The 18,000-nt window shown below is 40.6% G+C and overlaps 1 long non-coding RNA gene across 5 annotated transcripts in view; it reads right to left on the bottom strand.

Annotated features, from left to right (window-relative positions):
* LOC122967646 overlaps positions 1 to 18,000 on the bottom strand; it is a 78,341-nt gene that overhangs the window by 8,146 nt on the left and 52,195 nt on the right. Inside the window, exon 5 of one of the 5 annotated variants that reach the window (XR_006398654.1) lies at positions 4,339 to 4,653. The exons of the other annotated variants lie outside the window; for them this stretch is intronic. This is a non-coding gene — a long non-coding RNA (uncharacterized LOC122967646). Of the gene's footprint in view, positions 1 to 4,338; positions 4,654 to 18,000 lie in introns of those variants that run through there. 5 annotated transcript variants of the gene reach the window in all.

Below are 18,000 nucleotides of genomic sequence, written 5' to 3'. Positions count from 1 at the left end.
AAGGTCAGACTTGTAGCCTAATATCAGTCAATACTCTCTATGCTAAAGCACTGAACTCACAGGGAAAACCTGGAACAGCCCAGTAACTTTGGTGTTAATGATAAAATTTCCCTGTAGTTCTATGAAACTTAATCACCGACCGTCATTTCTTCCTTTTCACTCTGGTTCTCTCTCCCTTCTCTCTCATTGCACTCCTTTTTTATTGTGCATGCTCCCTTTTGTCTCCACCGTCTTAATTAGTAGTCCGCACCACATGTACTACTATCAGCCTTGCGGAACATGTTACAATTAGAGCTGATAGCCAAATATTCCTCTTTTCCAATAGATTAATGTGAGAGTGAGACTTATCAGGCAGGCCTTTGCTTGTCCTGTGTAGTGATAGCTTTCAGTAAAAAAGAAAGCTGGTACGAGGTAATCTGAAAGGACTGCACCCGTTATCAGAATTAAAGTTAAACACTTGGAATCCACTCTATAAATCCAAAAGGAGAGAAGAATGAACATTTGCCTTCCTCCTCCTATTAACAGTCATTTTTCTATTGTTAATCTTTGTGTGAAGAGTATTGAATCCTTCAGAGGTACATATTGGCAATTAGATGCCGAAGCATGGCTGAGAATACACTGTGTAAACCCTCAAGTTGAATAAATTATGCCCCCCCAAAAAAAATCAGTCTAGCTGATTTAAAACAGGCGACGTTCAAAATTTCAAAGTCACCTCTGATGAATAGCGCAGGGTGATTAATTCATGATGGGATACGCCACCTTGTCAGGCCGAGCTCTTCACCGGGTAATGGCAACACATGCATAATAGAAAGGTGGTTCTCTGCCTCCCCTTCGTCGTCTCAGTGACTTCAAAGGAATTAAAAATGGAGCCATCAAATTACATCTGTTATGTTACTTTGCTCCAACGTTCGTTTCAGAGCAGAAAAGTGGATCATATCGCTTGAATTGTTGCTCTAAACGCAGTGACAGGCCGCCATGAATGAAGTCAACAAGTTTGTGAAAAAGGGCTGTAAAAGGGCGAAGTCTGAAAAAAAATCAAAATGCAGATTTTATTGAGACACTTTCTGTTGATTTATAATGTATATTTCCTGTTTGAGTAATGTCAGTTAACTCTTTTATATTTAATAATGGCTACAAAACTGAATCTGCATAATATCTGATGGATGAAACAGAGTTAAATCTGATTTTTTTCTTGGGAAATGAGTCTAAATTGCAGCTGTAGTGCAGCAGCAGCAGTATGCCTTAATGACTGGGACTCCTCCGTACATCTCTTCTTCTTCACTGAAAGAGTGAACAGTCAGTTCAGCAGTGGAGTGACCTTTTCTCTAAACCCTCCAATAACTCTCCGGCTGACAGGCCGAATGAGCAGATGATCCCGGACTCCTTCATGGTGTGTTGCGACTGCATTCGGTGCAAAATGACAAGTGAATCAAGCTTCTATTTTTACCTCCGGGTAGGGAACTTGTGTCACTCTCGACCACTGCACCCAAGAAAATCAACCATGAAGTTTGGTTTTGGGCAATCTGACCGCTGACACCGCGGAGCTGTCACTGCGATGCCCTTCTCCTCCATCAACTAATCCCCCCGCCTCGACCTCGCACCACTCCTCACACCTGACTGGCACCAGGGGTAGCGTGCCGGGGCCAAAAGTGTGATTGACACCTCGCCCGATCTTCTGTAAACACCTTGAGATATCCGCACCTCCAGCAGGGAAGATCAGTGACTTGTGTGAAAGAGGCCTCTCCTCCTGGCCTCGGCTCAAGTCTGCTGGCGCTCGCTATGATGCGGCCCGACTTGTCAGAGGGAGTAACAAGATGCTGAGTGACTTAGCACCTCTGGAAATGTCAGCCCCCGAGCCGGCAGACGCCAGGCTGAGTGGAGTGGGGAGTGCACAGACCCCACTGCGACTGGCTCAGCTGCTGCCTGTAAGAAGCGGGGAGGACGACACATACACTCGACAAGAATAGACAAGCAGCAGAGATGAACCGGGCCCTTACGACGCGTTCTCGCCCCATTCCCCCATATTTCTGCCACACGTCTTACGCTTGCATCTCTTTTCGGAGAAGTGCATCTGCTATTGTCCAGCTGCTGCTGCGGCTGAAACGGACCTTTGCTGCCCTAGTGCCCGATGTGCAGTGGGTACGACAAAGTCCATGCGTGATGATGATGTGGACAAAAGCAGAAACCGGAGCATGCCTAAGTGCCCCGTTATTGCTCTGGTGAATCATGTTAAAGGAAACGAGGCACCAAAGAGACACCCAACACAGAGGAGAACTCAGTCACGGCACAGTCTGTCAGACACATTTTTTTTTTTTTTCTCTATCCCTGAGGAAACTCGAGGATGTATAACACAACATATTTAGTGCTACATATTTATAGAAGTCAAGCAGAAAGTCAGTTTGGTGAAGCATTAAGGAATCAGGACGTGCAGAAAAGAAAGCTTTTACAAAAAAAAAAAAAGAGAGAAGAGAAAGACTTTGGAGCGTGATGATGCTCAGTAAAATCTAATGGGCTGTTTACTCACCGCCTGCCGAGATGCACACTGCTACATTGACTCTTGATTTATATTTTCTGATTCATAGAGGCGCATGCATCTTACTTTAATCAAGGTTCTCCCTATCACCCCCCCCTCATCCCCTCATCCCCTCCATCTCACTGGCTGCCATCCTTTTTTTCCCCCACAATGCACATTAACAGCAAAAAAATATAATCAGTTTTATGACAGACTATGTTTTTAGCACATGATGGGTGAATATAGCATTTTGAAAATGGCCCATCCCTATCCTCAATCTCCAAATAGATCCGCTGGGATGGAAGGCAATATCAGCTGAGAGGACACAGTCTCAAGGGTGTGTGTGTGTGTGTGTGTGTGTTTGAACGAATGGCTGCAATCTGATGCCTGCTATTTTTCATGTTTGTTAACAAAATACAATTTGAGGAAGTAAGTGAATATACAGATAAGGACATAAGCACATTATTTGGCTGAGCGGACAAATAGTTAGAAGTCTGCGGCGTGTCTGGGACTAAGATGAGGGCAAGAGTTTCCTTGAATAAGTAGGAATTCCTACTGGTTGTACTGGGGGAGTTCACATGTTTTTTAATACCTATAATTGTGTTTTACATGATGTTGAAAAGGCAATTGTACCACACATTTGATCAGATGCACTCATAAAGTGCTGTTAAGTCAAAAAAAAAACATCACTGCCCTTAAAACACACAGTGCTTTTGTCACAGTAGTAGTTACCTTTTCTCAAAGGAAGCGAACGCTGTGGGCAAAGTTTTGCTTCTCTCTTTCAGGGGTTAAGTTTCAGTTTCATTTCTTGCCGGCTGCTATTAGCCAATATCCAAGAGGGCTAGAAGGCACAGGTTCGGCAGATTAAGGCTGGGGATTTCTCTTGACCTTTCAGCCAAATGCCATGCCGTTTGAGGTGTACAAGCATAATTAGATCTGATCGTCCTGTTGCTTTCTAATCTTTGCTGGGCCAATTTTTTTGGAGCCGGCAAATCACTGTTGTACTGTGGTTCATTAGTAGTGTTTAAGATGTGGAGGACACAGGCTAATAACAAGATCTAGTGAGGTTGAAATAATCTCGTTGTTTCCGACGCTTCCGCGCGATGCCTGCAACTGTTGCGTAGCTCGCTTTCAAGGAATCTCCCCCATTAATGAGGAGGATGGCCTTCCGACGGTCCGTTTTAGTGATGTACATACATCGTTGGGGGGGGGGGGGGGGGGGGAAAGAAAAAAAGACGCGTTCTCCCGGCTAATGTAGCCACCAATTCACAGTGACATTTGCCATTAGCTCCATGCTGAATTCGACTGGCGACAAAAGCAGAAGAAAAAGCTCAAATCATTCCCAATTAACGGAGGCATCAAACAGTGAAAATCCTAGCAGGAGATTTTACGGGCAGTGCACGGAGAAAGGTCAGGCTCCAGTGGAACAAGGCAAAGTCACAGGATTTATTAGAACTAATGAGCGCTTTCGTTAGACCGAATTAACGCCGGTACACAAGCAAGATAATAAATAAATAAAAGAGTCTGAGCGTAACATTTGTTTTGTGACACACACAGACACACACACACACTCGACTGGCTGACTGACCCTAAAATTAATATGTTTCCTTAAATATGATCCATGATTTGTCAAATGATCAGCTATACCAGATTTTAAACACACTATTTCAGCCTCAGATGCAATAAAACAATAATACTTAAAAAAACAACAACTAGACACTAGACAATATCCACATTTAAGTTTTTAATGTTTTGCTGCAGATGCTGTAAAGGGTTTATTTATATCAGTAATGCCTATAAACATTGGTTTAAGTCATTTACTGATATCTAAAATGTCTTCACAGTGTCTCCGGCTACCCAAACCACCTGAGCCTCCTTTCACAATCTCCTCATTCTACTAATGAGCTCCAAGCCCTTGAATAGAGGAGAAAGTATTTATTGAGATATTCAGATGGATTTTCCTTCCCCTTGTCTTTCTTTCTTTCTCTCTCTCTCTCTCTCTCTCTCTGTGAAACGATGGAGGTCTGGGTGGAGAGATGTAACGGAGATTGGCTGTGACAGCGCCAAAATGAGGCTAACGAATATCCTAATGAGGAAATGCCAGCCATGTTCCCTCATTCCAACACCACCAGATAGCCGGCCTTGAGAGAGAGAGAGAGAGATGAGCGAAAAACTGCGGCAAAATCCCACCGAATACTGACCTCTAACTCAAACACCAACACTTTAAGTAAAAAAAAACAACTTCAAAATGTTTAGCAGATATTTTGTATGTGTTTGTTTCTGGATCAACAGTTTGTAAAGAGGTAAAACAACTGAAAAACTTTGTACATCTGTGACAGCTCCAATTTTGTTGTTTTATGTTGTCATTTATGGTTTCTAGCATTGAAATTAAGTCTTAAGGGTGAAGTAACAAGTCAACCAGTGCAGCATTGCGGCTCATTAATGTGTTTTTGTGTTTTTGGACAACAATGGAGGTTTTCGGTAGAGAGGAATAAGATATATCAGGCATTGGATACACAAATAATGATTGTGAGTAGATCAACTCAACTTGATTTGTTGACAATAAGACAAATAAAGTAAATCGCCAGTCTTATCCTTTAAGTACTGGGAATGAGGTAATTCAGGGAAATGTTGTAAACAGATGATATCAGTAAGTGCCAGAAAAGATTTAAACCACTCTCAAACGCTCTTGAAGCAGTAAGAGTGCAAAGATCAGTGCTACAGCTCCCTAGAAACAGCTATAAACAACTAAATATCTGTTTGACCCAAAAGTAAACATATGTAGAGAACATGTACTAATTTCTCCACCTACAGCCGACAAACATTGACATTTTGGGTTCAGTTGTAATTAGATAATAAAAACCTAACTTATTCCTTACTTCTGCAGAAATTGCAACACTATGGTATAAAAGGTGTCACACAATACTGGTTAAGATGTTATTTAACTCATAGGTTTCAATATATACAAATTAATAAAACTGAATCACAGTTTAGAAGTGTGGTGGTCCACAAGGTTCGGTATTGGGACCTAAGTTATTTATACTTTATTTGAATGATATTTGTACAGTATCTAATAAGTTGAAATTTGTTATGTTTGCTGATGATACAAATTTATTTTGTTCAGGGGAGGACATGAAAGAATTATTGAAAACAGTTGAAAGGGAACTGATAATGTAAAAAAAAATGGTTATCACTCAATGAAAATAAAACAAAATTTATGGTGTTCGGTGGTATCAGGGTTAATTGTTAAATAAAACTGAACTTAAATGGAGTTGAAATTGATAGAGCATATGAAACTAAATTCTTGGGAGTGATTATAGATCATAAACTCTGTTGGAAGCCACATATACAGTATATCAAACAGTAATTATCTAAATCTGTTGCTATTCTTTACAAAACAAGAGATCTGTTGAATAAGAAATGTTTGTATATATTGTATTGTTCACTTATAATGCCATATATGTCATATTGTGTTGAGGTCTGGGGAAATGTATATAAAACAAATATAGACCCTATAATTAAACTCCAGAAAAGAGCTTTTAGAATAATAATTCCTTTTTCAGTCATTGATTGTGTGATTTTTTTATTGTGTGAAATGGATTGGTGTAAACATGTGACTTATGATGATGTTTTTGTCAGTTGCATACCCACACAAATTTTTGTTTTGTTCCTTATTATGTACGACCGAGATAAACTATTCATTCATTCATTCATAAATGGACAAAGTCAACTTTTTGGATGGTTTGGTATAAAATAGAAACCTCCAGCTGTGCGTGTGGTCACAACTTTCTCTTGGGATAATTTCTAGAGAAGTAAACTGAAATGAAAGTTCTTCTCTCTTTCTTGGGGACCCTCTAGAGTCACCTCAGGGACCCTTGGAAGTGCCCGGACCCCCGGTTTGACAACCGCTGCTCCACTCAGACAACTCACACTCTTCTTGCATCATTCTGACAAGGCTTTTTAGATGCAAGACGAGGGTCTGATTGTGACAAGCAGTAACGCTGCGTATGGACATCTCAGGGATCTCTGTGGAAGCTGGATTCTATTAGAGAACAACAGGGACGGGCCCTATGGTCCCTCCGGTCCTAAAGCAGCATATGACACAGAGCCTGAGGGCAGAGGAAGTAACTCAGCCTTACATAATCCACTGGATGAGCTTCACAGGAGACGGACTCACTTAATGTGGGGGATATATTAACGACAGCCCACTGCAGCAGTGATACCACTAATATTAATAATAATGCTGGCTTTTAAACAGCAAAAGTCAGACTTGTGCTAAAGTTGATCAATCAATTGAAAGCAAATGCAAGAAGCTACTGAGTTGTTACTGCCTCTTAACTTAATCTTTGTCCATTTCATAGCAATATTTTTGGAGTTTTTTTTTGGCTGTTTGTCAAACAAATAAGACTTTTTAATCAATTGTGAGAGGCATTGGTCATTACTTTTGTAAAATTAGTTTTTGATTAATAGATTCACTTGTATAAATAACTGCAGCCCTAAATAATATGATCTAGTGATCAAAAACATCAAGCATAAATCTACAGACATCTTCTATTGTTCCACAATGAGACGACATTGCTATCACAATCAGTAATAGCCAGATTGGTAGAATAATGAAGAGTGCATTGATTAAACATCTCTTGCTGATTGAGCAAAGAAGAGCCACATAGAGGAAGTCAAACTTTATTTTAAAGGAGGTTCAAGAGAAACTATTTAATTTATTGATCCATGAAAAATACTTAGCGGAAATCGACAATTTTCGCCTAAAAAAAAAGCAACAATGTTGTGGATTTAGAGAATTATTAGGTGGAAATAAATAATTTTCACCAAAGTGCAGTTAGAAAAACTGATCACCGATCAATTTGTAGTGAAGGAAAAAGTCCTGACTTGAATGAATGAGACTGAAGGTACTAAAGGAAGAGGAAATGCAAGCTTTAGGGTGTTTACTTGAGAAACCGTCCTCTGTAGCTTGTGTACATTGCGATGCAAAGGATGATGAGGATGGTTAGGGTAGTAGTGGTGGTAGTGGTAGTAGTGGGAGGAGGAGGAGGAGGAGGATGGGGGGTTTTGGGGGGGGGGGGTTGGGGGATGTAGAGGTTGGCATATGGTCACATGAGAGGCACTATCACGAGCTAGAGAGCCAAAGCCGTGTCTTGTGTATGATATGCATTGTGGCAACAAACATGGATCGCATGTTTCTGAAGCTTCTAGGTTGTATGCACGGGTGGTTGGAGGGAGGAAAGGAGGGAGGGAGGGAGGGAGGGAGGGGGGGGGGATAAAGGGTGAGGGGGGGGGGGAGGGGGGTTACGGTTTGGGGACGTGTGACGATGGCCTGAATTGAAAAGAGCCACCTTTTGATTTTGGACGGGCCCTGTTCCTGGCAGGCTGGCCGGCCATAAGGCGGGGTGGGGCCTGAGGATAATGGCAGCAGAAGGGAGAGGAGGCCGACAGCTGGCGAATTCTGCCCCAATATGTTTCCATGAAAGAGGCGAGGAAATTTCAGAAGACGCGATGCCCGAACGACACGCTCGGCGGCAAAAGGGAAGATTAAAAATAAAATTAGTTAACATCTTGCCCGTTTCACCCCACGATGCACATTTCAGCGCAGGAGGGGGAGGGTGGAGGGTGGAGGGGGGGTACTGATTGCGACGGCCATTCATATTACAACAACATCCAAGACAAAAAAAAAAAAAAAAAAACAACCTTACAGTTAATTAGAAGAAGTCATGTGTCACCTCCTGAAGCTCGTTCAGCACACACAGATGTGGCCTGGAGTGTTTTAAGCCACTTTCCATCATCTCTCTCTTTCTCTCCTCCCTGCATGCATATCCTGTTTTCCCATCCTAAGCATATTGTGAATCTAAAATGCAAATGACTTCCTCTTTTTTCTCCCCCTTCTCTCTCTCTCTCCTTTTCTTTTTTCTTTCTTTCTTTCTTTTTTTTTCTCCCTCCACCTCCAATCACCGTGCCTCTAATGAGGTGTAAAATATGTGCATTAATGACAGAAAAGTTATTTAGATCTGGGGGAGAGTTAATTGGTTTTAATCACGGCCTACATCCATCTGGTTACGCGAGACAACAAACTACTTCATCCTGATGCCTCATTAGACATATTGTGAGTCGCTACAACTAAAGGAGACGCTCGTCTTTAACTAGCTTCACTTACACGCAGGCATTGTTCAGTTGCACAGTGAGCAGATGAAACAAAGCGCATCTGACTGGTATCATGTCAGCTTTTTTATTTTCATTGTCTTACTGGTGTCATTTATTGCCCTTCGTTCTTTCTTATGGTGAATATTACCTACAGGTGAGTCACTTATTATTACTTTAGTGAATCTTGATTGAAGTTAATTAGCAAATTGTAACATGTTTCCCTGGTATTTATCTAGGAGGAACTAATTGGCGTGGCTCTAAAAAGCCATGAGAAAAATCTGTTTCACCTAAACACCTCCAGTACAAGCAACACATGAGGCAGAAACCAAATGATATATAAAACTAATTATGTTATGTGTTTATATTCTTTTGATTGAGTTTGCTATTAAGAAAGATGCAGCTTCACTTCAGTGCAATCAAATGCATCTCATGTCTTCTAACAACATAATCCAAGTATACCCTTTGTAATAAAGGGCTAACTGCTTGAATTCATTAATTGAAGACTTTCAAAATAAGATTTGAAACATTTTCGCATATGTGCAACAATTTCATATACCCAGAAGAGGAGGAGTTATATTGATATAAAAGGACAGAGCTCCCCATGCACAGCCAGTATTTTCAGACAGGTGCTGGTCGGTCGCAGGAACATATAAGGTGAAAATCAAAATTAACCACCGCACACTGTAATGACTTTACTGTGACTTAATTAAGAGCGAACTTTCAAAATAAGATTTGAAATATTTTTGTATATGTGCAACAATTTCATATACCCAGAAGAGCAAGAGTTATATTGATATACTAAACATGACAAAAGGTAAAGTACAGCAAGGTGCTTTCCTACAAAAAGGTGACAGGAACTGGAGTCACATATCTTTTGATCATTAGCTTCATTCTGGTGAGATTACAGATCACATATCGATGGCCGAAGAGCAAAACCTCCTATCTGGAAAATGCACTTTTTTGAGAAAACTTGCAGAATGCTATTTGTTAAGGATACCCAATACATAACACACTGTTTTTGGACTATATTACTATATTATGTGGTGTTGTTTACGATATGTTTGTGTCAAAAGAATTTCTTCTCAATGACCTTTAAATAATGGAGACTGGATCCGAAGTATCAAAGTTTAAGTTGAATTTATTTTCTTGTACAAGAAGGAGCGTTTCACAGTGCAACACACAGGTAGGGTTACAGAGAAAAAGGCTTGTCATGGAGCATTGACAGTTGGTTTATATACCTTACTAATGGGTGTTTCAGCTTTCTCCTGTTGCTTACAGACACATTTCACAGATAACGTCATGACATTTTCTCAGTTCTTTAATTGGTGGCCAGCTGAAGATCCTTAAATCAAGATGACACCTTCCTGACATGTCTCTGACCTTTTATTCTTTTCTGACTTCCTCTAACATATATAGTACTGACCCCCCCCCCCACTGTTAGCCTTAGCTGCTGTGTTTGCTATTTATGCAACGTTATAGAACAGAACAGGAACACTTTAAGACATCTAATCACAGTATAATCCTAATTTTAATAACAGTTTGTATGGTTATTGGGGTATTGTTAACACATAATATAGTAATATAGTCCAAACACAGTGTATTATGTATTGGGTATCCTTAACAAATAGCATTCTGCAAGAAAACAAGAAGTTTTTTTTTTAGTTTTCTCAAAAAAGTGCATTTTCCAGATAGGAGGTTTTGCTCTTCGGCCATCGATATTATTGGTTTAAATGTTGAAAAAGTAAACACATGGTCCCGTCTTGTTGCCTTTCACTATATGTAACCAAAATCATCATCTATAACTATTACCTAAACATAACCAGGAAATTTTAATCATGTTTAGTTGCCACAAGCAGATATTGTAGAGAAAACAAATTAAATACATCAACAGTTATCTTTTTGCAGATATGTTAGATACATTTATTTACTATGTTGGAAAAAAGACAATCAAAATGAATTTGCTGTTGCAGATTAGATGTATATTGTATGAGCACTTTTCTTGAAGTTTTAATAGTAGACTACAAACTATAACACTATTCCTTAAAACAAGTAGTATCAGGCACTTCATTTTTTGGGGGGGTGGGGGGTAAATAACAACTTGTTTTGATCTTTCTTCAAGAAAAACTTTTCTATTTTCCAAAATATTTGAAAAGCAAGTTTTTAATCTCTGATTTGAGCAGAATAAAGTGACCTCTTCATCGTCACGCCTCGTATCGACTGTCACAAAGCCTCCATGTGTCTCAGTTTCTATTTAGTTACTGATGAAAGCTTCGTCTCCGCCGACATCACAAACAGTCACACACGTTTAAAAAAACAGACATTAATTATGCCTCGGGGGAACATACATTTAGTGTCACCGTCTTGAAGAGTTTCTGTTGGGAAGGGAAAGGGTCTCTTTAACCAAAAGCACTCAGCTATCTGCTGTCTGTCTCCATCCGCTAAACCTAAAGATGCTCTCACCATCTGTTGGCAGTGTGACCATGTCCAAAGTACCATGTTTCTGAGGATCCTAACAGGCCAAGAACTAAAAAATGTGTGAACTGCAGGCCTGCTAATCTGAAGTGTTGATAAGAGGCTTGAAAACATACCACGTGTGACTTACACCATAAAAACTAGGAGCTCACTGGGGATTCAGCCAAGATCCGGAGGGACTCAATATGCAACTCAAGGTTCCTTTAAACAAAAACAAAAAAATAAGCCTCCAAATACTGACAAATACTTTTCTTACAGCTCTTTCATTTTTTAAAGTTGCTTGCTAGTTTGAAGATTATTTAAAAAAAATATATTAATCAGAAGCATTTCACTTATTTACTAAAACGTGACCTCATATCGAGGGAAACCTGTCACGCTGAATGTTTTTTTAAAGTTTTCAAAGCGAAGGAGCAAACTTTATTGCTGATGACAAGTGCACATGGGAGAGGCAGAAATCTGCAGCTAGGTTTACCCATGTGCCTCATTAATCATTAGCATTTGGCTGAGAGGCTGCTTAATATGCCCCCATGATTCACATTGTCACTTACTGTAGTCCATCTTCATTTTATGCTGTGGGTCTCTAATGGCTTCTGTTCTGATGTGTCAAATGTAATGGGTTTGTAAGGGTGCAAACTTACAGGGATATTTTTTTTTCTTTGAGAACTCACAGTGAAAGTTTCTGAATTTGTTTCTTATAGGACGGATTGTGTGAAATCTGATCCTGTTACTTTTATGTAAAACTGCACCTTTTGCTTTAAATTACCTCTCTCTTATCTGCCAGTTACAAAGATATAAATATAACTTTTGTTTTTGAGTGTTAAAACATATTTGACATATTTGTTTAGTCCATCAAATGTCAGAAAATGGTGGAAAATGACAATCAATCATCCTCAAATGTCCTGTTTTGTCCCGACCAACAGTCCACAACCCAAAGATATTTAGTTTACTGTCATAGAAAACTAATGAAACCAGAAAATATTCACGTCTGATGAGCTGGAATCAGAGAATTTGGACATTTTGTTCTAAAGAAATGATGCAAAACAAGTCGATTATCAAAATAGTTGGTGATTACTTTAATAGTTGGCAAGTAATTGATTCATTGTTGTAGCTCTACAAATCAGTATCCTTCGAATTTAAGATTATTTTGGCACTTGTAACGTGTTTAAATTAAACATAATATACACAGAAGCTACTGTATACTGGAGCTCAAGTGATGAGTACTAGTTTATGTGTCTAAATAGTAAAGAGTACTACATGTACAATCAGTACAAATGATACAAGAACAAATAACAATAACATATGTATTCACCCCCTTTCTGTATGATGAAAAAGCCAAACAAAGGCTATTGAGTCAGGAGGAAGATAAGGAAATAGACTTCAGTTTTTTATATTTTTGTAAAGCACAAAGCCTCCTGTTTGTTGTTTTTCACATAAATCCTGTCTGATTAGAAAAACATACATGTTAATTATAGAAATCAGTATAGTTGCAGGCTTGTGTGGAATAAGAAAAGTTGCAATGCAATTTAGTGATTTGCAGGAAGCGGCTGCTAAACCAGCAGCAGCAGTGATGGAAATTGCTGTGGTTATAATTAAGAAGACCTTAGCATATTTAGCTAAATTAAGCAGCGGGATAGGCTCCATATTTATGGCGGTGTTTCCTGGCTAATTTGCCTCACGTCCTTATGTGTGGTGTCAAAAATATTCTCTCAGTGTTTACATTTGCTTCCTGTTATCCTGCTCATTCATTTTGACTGACATTTCTAAATCTATAGCGCCTGACTGTACTGATTCCCCCCCAACTAACCACAAATTGTGCATCCAGGAAATGCTGCGTGGTGATGATCATTATTGGATACTGAACTTTGACACCTAATCATGAAAACAGTATGCAAGTGGTACTGATAATTATCTGTGGGAGTGTCAGTGTGTGTATGTGTGTGTTCCTTACATACATGTCAGTGCTGATCCAACGCTAATCAGCCTTGACTGTAAAAAGCCACTTAAAGGACCAGTGTGTAGGATTTAGTGGCATCTAGTGGTGAGGTCCAAGCATGTAGGAGAACCTACGGTGGCCACGAAACTCACTAAAGACCCTCTCTAGAGCCAGTGTTTGGTTTGTCCATTCTGGGCTACTGTAGAAATACGGCAGTGCATTAGCGGGCTCTGTGGAAGAGAATCCGCTCCCTATGTAAATATAAAGGGCTCATATTAAGGTAACAAAAACACGATTCTTATTTTGAGGTGATTACACACTAATTACAACATACTTATGAATATTATATTCCATTTCTGCCAAGTCTGTTAAGCTAGACGCCACTAAATCTTACACACTGGACCTTGAAGCACCTTTAGAATTTATTAAAAAAAAAAAAAAAAACAGCTTTGCTAGTTGTGCCTTGTTATTTTGATGTGCTGTTTCCACAAATGTAAACTAGTCGTGCCAGGGAATATACAGATTTTCTGGATCATGGTGAAGGCCTCCACTCAAACTGCATAAATGTAGCCTTGCAACTGTGTTGCATCATGGGAGTGGATGTGTTCAAAAGGTTGATGAAGAGGATCCAGGCAAACACACACAGAGAGCACTGAGGCTGTAAAACCACAGTGGATTTTTACATCTGTCTGGCCTCATTGCTATGCATAGAGCCCCGAGCCACATTTCTCTGCTTCTACCGAGGGGTAGAGCACATTGGCTATGCCACCTCCCTGACAGATTACCGCCCTAAACAGTGGTGCCTCCGCCAGTGAGAAAGAGGCCTGCCAGCAACAGCTGTCCTTTAGCATTGGAAATGCTAAGTTCCCCTTTAACAAAGACTGAATGGGAGTGAGTGTCAACAATGCTTTACCCTGGAGTGGTTGCTAACATCTTGTAACTTTCTGTGCTCCGAACCACTTCTGTTGGATACTTTCGGATCACCAGAGCAGCTGAGTTGTAATATGTATGGTAATTTTTAGTTTCTGGTGCCTCTGCTGCCTGTTGTGGAGTATAAAGAAGAAAACAAAAACACAGTGTCAACAGTGCTCTTGAACTTGAGCGGTGTGTTAGCCGGCTGCTATGCAAATGAGGTTGGAGGAGAGGAAAGCAAACAAATCTGTTAATTGATACATCCTGTTGGTGAAGGGCCTCTGGGATTACCTGGAAGAGCTTGAGTGTCATCATCGGATGGCTGGGACACACTGCAGGAGTTTAAAGTGCATCTAATGGGGATGTTAGCGCTCGTCCTCTACAGGCTAATGGCAACCATTTTGTTAGCTGTGGAGAGGTGCCCAAGCTGTCGAGGGCCAGACATTCAGAGTGACCGCGGTGACCCGTGGTGACCCCGGCAGGTAAGTTCAACAGCCTCTCCAGAAAAAAGCGGTCCGTGGCAAGAAGACACTAATTAAGGTAACATGGGCGGCTAAGTCCCACAAGTGTAGCACACAGTTGGAGTGTATACTGAACCTTGTCATGTAGGTCACTTTGGAGCTTTTAGCAAAGCTATGCATATTAATGCAGCGCTGCCACAGCAGTCGCTGCCTCTGCGCTCATGGTGGGTTTCGTTTTAACTGTGGGGCTCTTTTCTAAAACATATGCATTGCAAATTGAGATTACGGCTGGTTACAGTCAGCACAGGTCCCTGTGGCATTATTTAGCCACAACAAAAATAAGAGTACATGATGCTGAAAGAATTATGAGTTAGCCATGGATGAAATAATTACAGTGAGAGAGGTGTAGAGAGATGACCATATGCTTAGTAGTATGAAAATACATCTGCCATATGATTGAAACCCAGATGAATTCAGGGTTTACGCAATGTTTATGTGTTTAAGCAGCTATTTAACTGAACATCAGGTGGCTTGTTGATTGCATGTTGAAAATATAGGCTACAGGAGTTGTATATCATTCCGTATGGTTTCACTTACAGGACTCACACGGAAGGCTGTAATTCAGTCAGAAAAAAAAATCCAACAGTGAATAATGTGTACATTTTTACCAAAAATAGGGTTTGTACTGGATGACGTTCATTACATTAATAACAGCAGAACAAGAGCTTTGTAACAGCTACATTGCACATGTATTAGTGCAGATTCCTCTAAGCTTTTTGAGGGATAGCTGTGGCACAATGTGCTAATGTTTTACTCGAGAATATCAGATCTAATTTTGTCTTTGCCAAGAGATGGAGAGTGTAACAAAGGTCCCTGGCAGTGAAGGTGCAGTTATCTGGTATTTAGACAACCAGGTCAACCTCTTTATTCTTTATATTTAGTCTGTTTGGTGGTGCATGGTGTACTTTTGGTTCTTGGGCCGTTTGTCATGATTTGGACTTGGCCACTTAGTTCCAATGCAGGGAAATCTTAATGCTATAGCACAGAATGATACTTTAAACAATGCTCTTTCAACATTTGGGGGAAGGCCATTACCTGTTTCAACATGAACATGCACAAAACCAGCTCCATAAATAAATGTTTTTCCCAGTTTGGTGTGGAAGAGCTCAACTGGCCTGACCTCAAGCCCATCCGACACCTTTGGGATGAACTGGAACGGTGACTCTGAGCCCAACATCAGTCGCTGATGTCATTACTGTGGTTGTGGCTGAATGGCTAATGGGTGTAATGTTTGTTTCCATCAGCTGCTGTTGCATCTTTTCTCAGCTTTCCCACAGAAGGCAAGTATAAAAACCTAAAATAATCTGCAATAATTCTACTGATGATTTTTATCGTATTGTTTTTTTTGTCTGTTTGTTTGCACAAATTCAAACTATGCATGAAAATTGGTTCCATACATCTAATCGAGGACTTTAACATTACAATACGATAATCAATACATGGGTTGAGTCAGCTGTCAGGATTGTGTCGTAAAGCCGCATATGAAGCTGTTCATCAGGTGTCGTATCGCTGCCAATTTGACCCACAGCGTCTCATTTTGTGCCAGCCTTTACTCTGATCTACTTCGGTTCAGCAGCATGCATGTGGCATGGATCTTCAGCTGAGCCTCACAAATCGTCTGCCGCCACGTCAGTCAAGCCTTGTTTACAGATACCCAACATCCTTTCCCCCTCTCGCTTGGCTGTCTCGCAGCGAAGTCGGTCGGGGATGTGTGATGTACATCATCGGTAATCAGATAAGTTGGGTACCATCCTCCTGCTTTCTCTCCAAAACAACATGTCCACTGAACTGAAAGCCAGAGTGCAACTGTCACATTAGCAGCCAGAGAGTGCTCACTCCGCTGCATGCCTGGTAAACAAAACCCCTGAAAGATGTTTTGCATGACAGACAGACTGACGGCTCTTTCAGGCGAGGCCAAAGCGTCGCCGAAAAAAAAAAAAAAGAGCCGCCATCCTCTCCTCTCTGTTGTCAGTTGAAACTCTTTAACCAATTAAAATGGCAGAGCCGGATCGCATATTTGAATATGCATGACAGAATGTTGCATTATGAAAAAAAAGGGGTTGAAACTGCTAATTATGTGGTCAACAGTCTATCACTGCGCTGTTTTACCTTCTATTTAATTTGCACATGAAAATCTCCCCTCTCATGGCAGCAACCTGCATTTTGATCTCACGTCGGATTGTGCAAGCTTTCAAGTGTGCTGCTTTAATGAGGCGTTTCATATTCACTGAAAGGGATTCGGTCAAAGAATAGTGACAAAACCTCCCTGATCCCAACTAACTGTTGTTTGTCACTTTTCATAATGAGCCTTGGCCTTATTATGTTTCCTTTTCCTGTAGATCATAATGGAGTCGTCACAGTTTTTTTTTTTTTACCTCCCCATAGCTATGTTCTCCCGTGGAGGCGATACTAGGCGGTTAAATTCATCACTTGATGAGTTTTGCTCTGAGCACTCTGGCAAAGTTGGACAATTATTTTTTGAATCCCTGGGCTCTCAGAGGAGCGAACATGAGGGGAAACGGCCAATTATAGAATGTGATTTATTAAAATGTAAAAAAAAAAAAAAAAAAGAGTGTTTGTGATGTTGTTGGAAATGTCATTAGGCCGGATAGGAAAATGTTTATGATGAATGACTCATGCGGTAAGGTCATGAACATAGTTTGCGATCACTAAACACCTTATTACAGTAAATATTCAAATTCAAAGGATACAATAGCTAACAGTCTCTTTTCTATATCAAAATCCATTTCATCTAAATGTTTCTGATTGACTAGTTAACACTGACAACAATAAACAAGCAGTCCAGTGCATCACAAACACAATGTATTCACACAATGTCAATACCCTCAACCACAGGGCATCCCGCGGCCCAGCTGGGACACCGAAAGCCTTACTTCTCGGTTTCTGAGGTAAGGAGGAAAATTTCCAGTCAGAACCCTGCGCCGCTTGCCAAAAACACTGCTCATCCAAAGTCATTTGCAGCAAAGTCCATTATCATCATCACTTGTGGTGATGAATTCCCTATGATGGTGGCAGGCCCGCAGCAGCCTCCACTCATAATGACATTCTGCTCTTGTTGGCAGTCACTCCCCGTCAGATGGCTCATTCCCAACAGCCAGCATGTCAGACAGAGCACACACACACACACACACACACACACACACATACAATACTGGGGCTGGGCCTCGTCGCCAGAACGAGGGGGGACAACAGGAATGGCACTTGAAAGGCAGGGCTTCATTTGTGGGAAGGCCGCAATGTTCGGTTTAGTCAGCATGTTACTTTTGTAACGATGTAATCAATGGTGACGTTATGAAATCGATGCATTTGTTGTGCTGTTACGCTTTTCTTATCTTTGATACTTACTGTTGTAAACATACATCGATGGGCAGGTAAAAATTCACAGGAAGTTGTGCAAATTCTATGACAGTTAATAGGCCAACTTGGTGGTTTGCATGAGCACAAAGATAGAAATAAAGCATCAACAACAATAACTC

The sequence above is a fragment of the Thunnus albacares genome, chromosome 2 (assembly GCF_914725855.1).
Source record: "Thunnus albacares chromosome 2, fThuAlb1.1, whole genome shotgun sequence".
NCBI classification, from domain to species: Eukaryota; Metazoa; Chordata; class Actinopteri; order Scombriformes; family Scombridae; genus Thunnus; species Thunnus albacares.
This window is presented reverse-complemented; position numbering and strand designations above follow the sequence as displayed.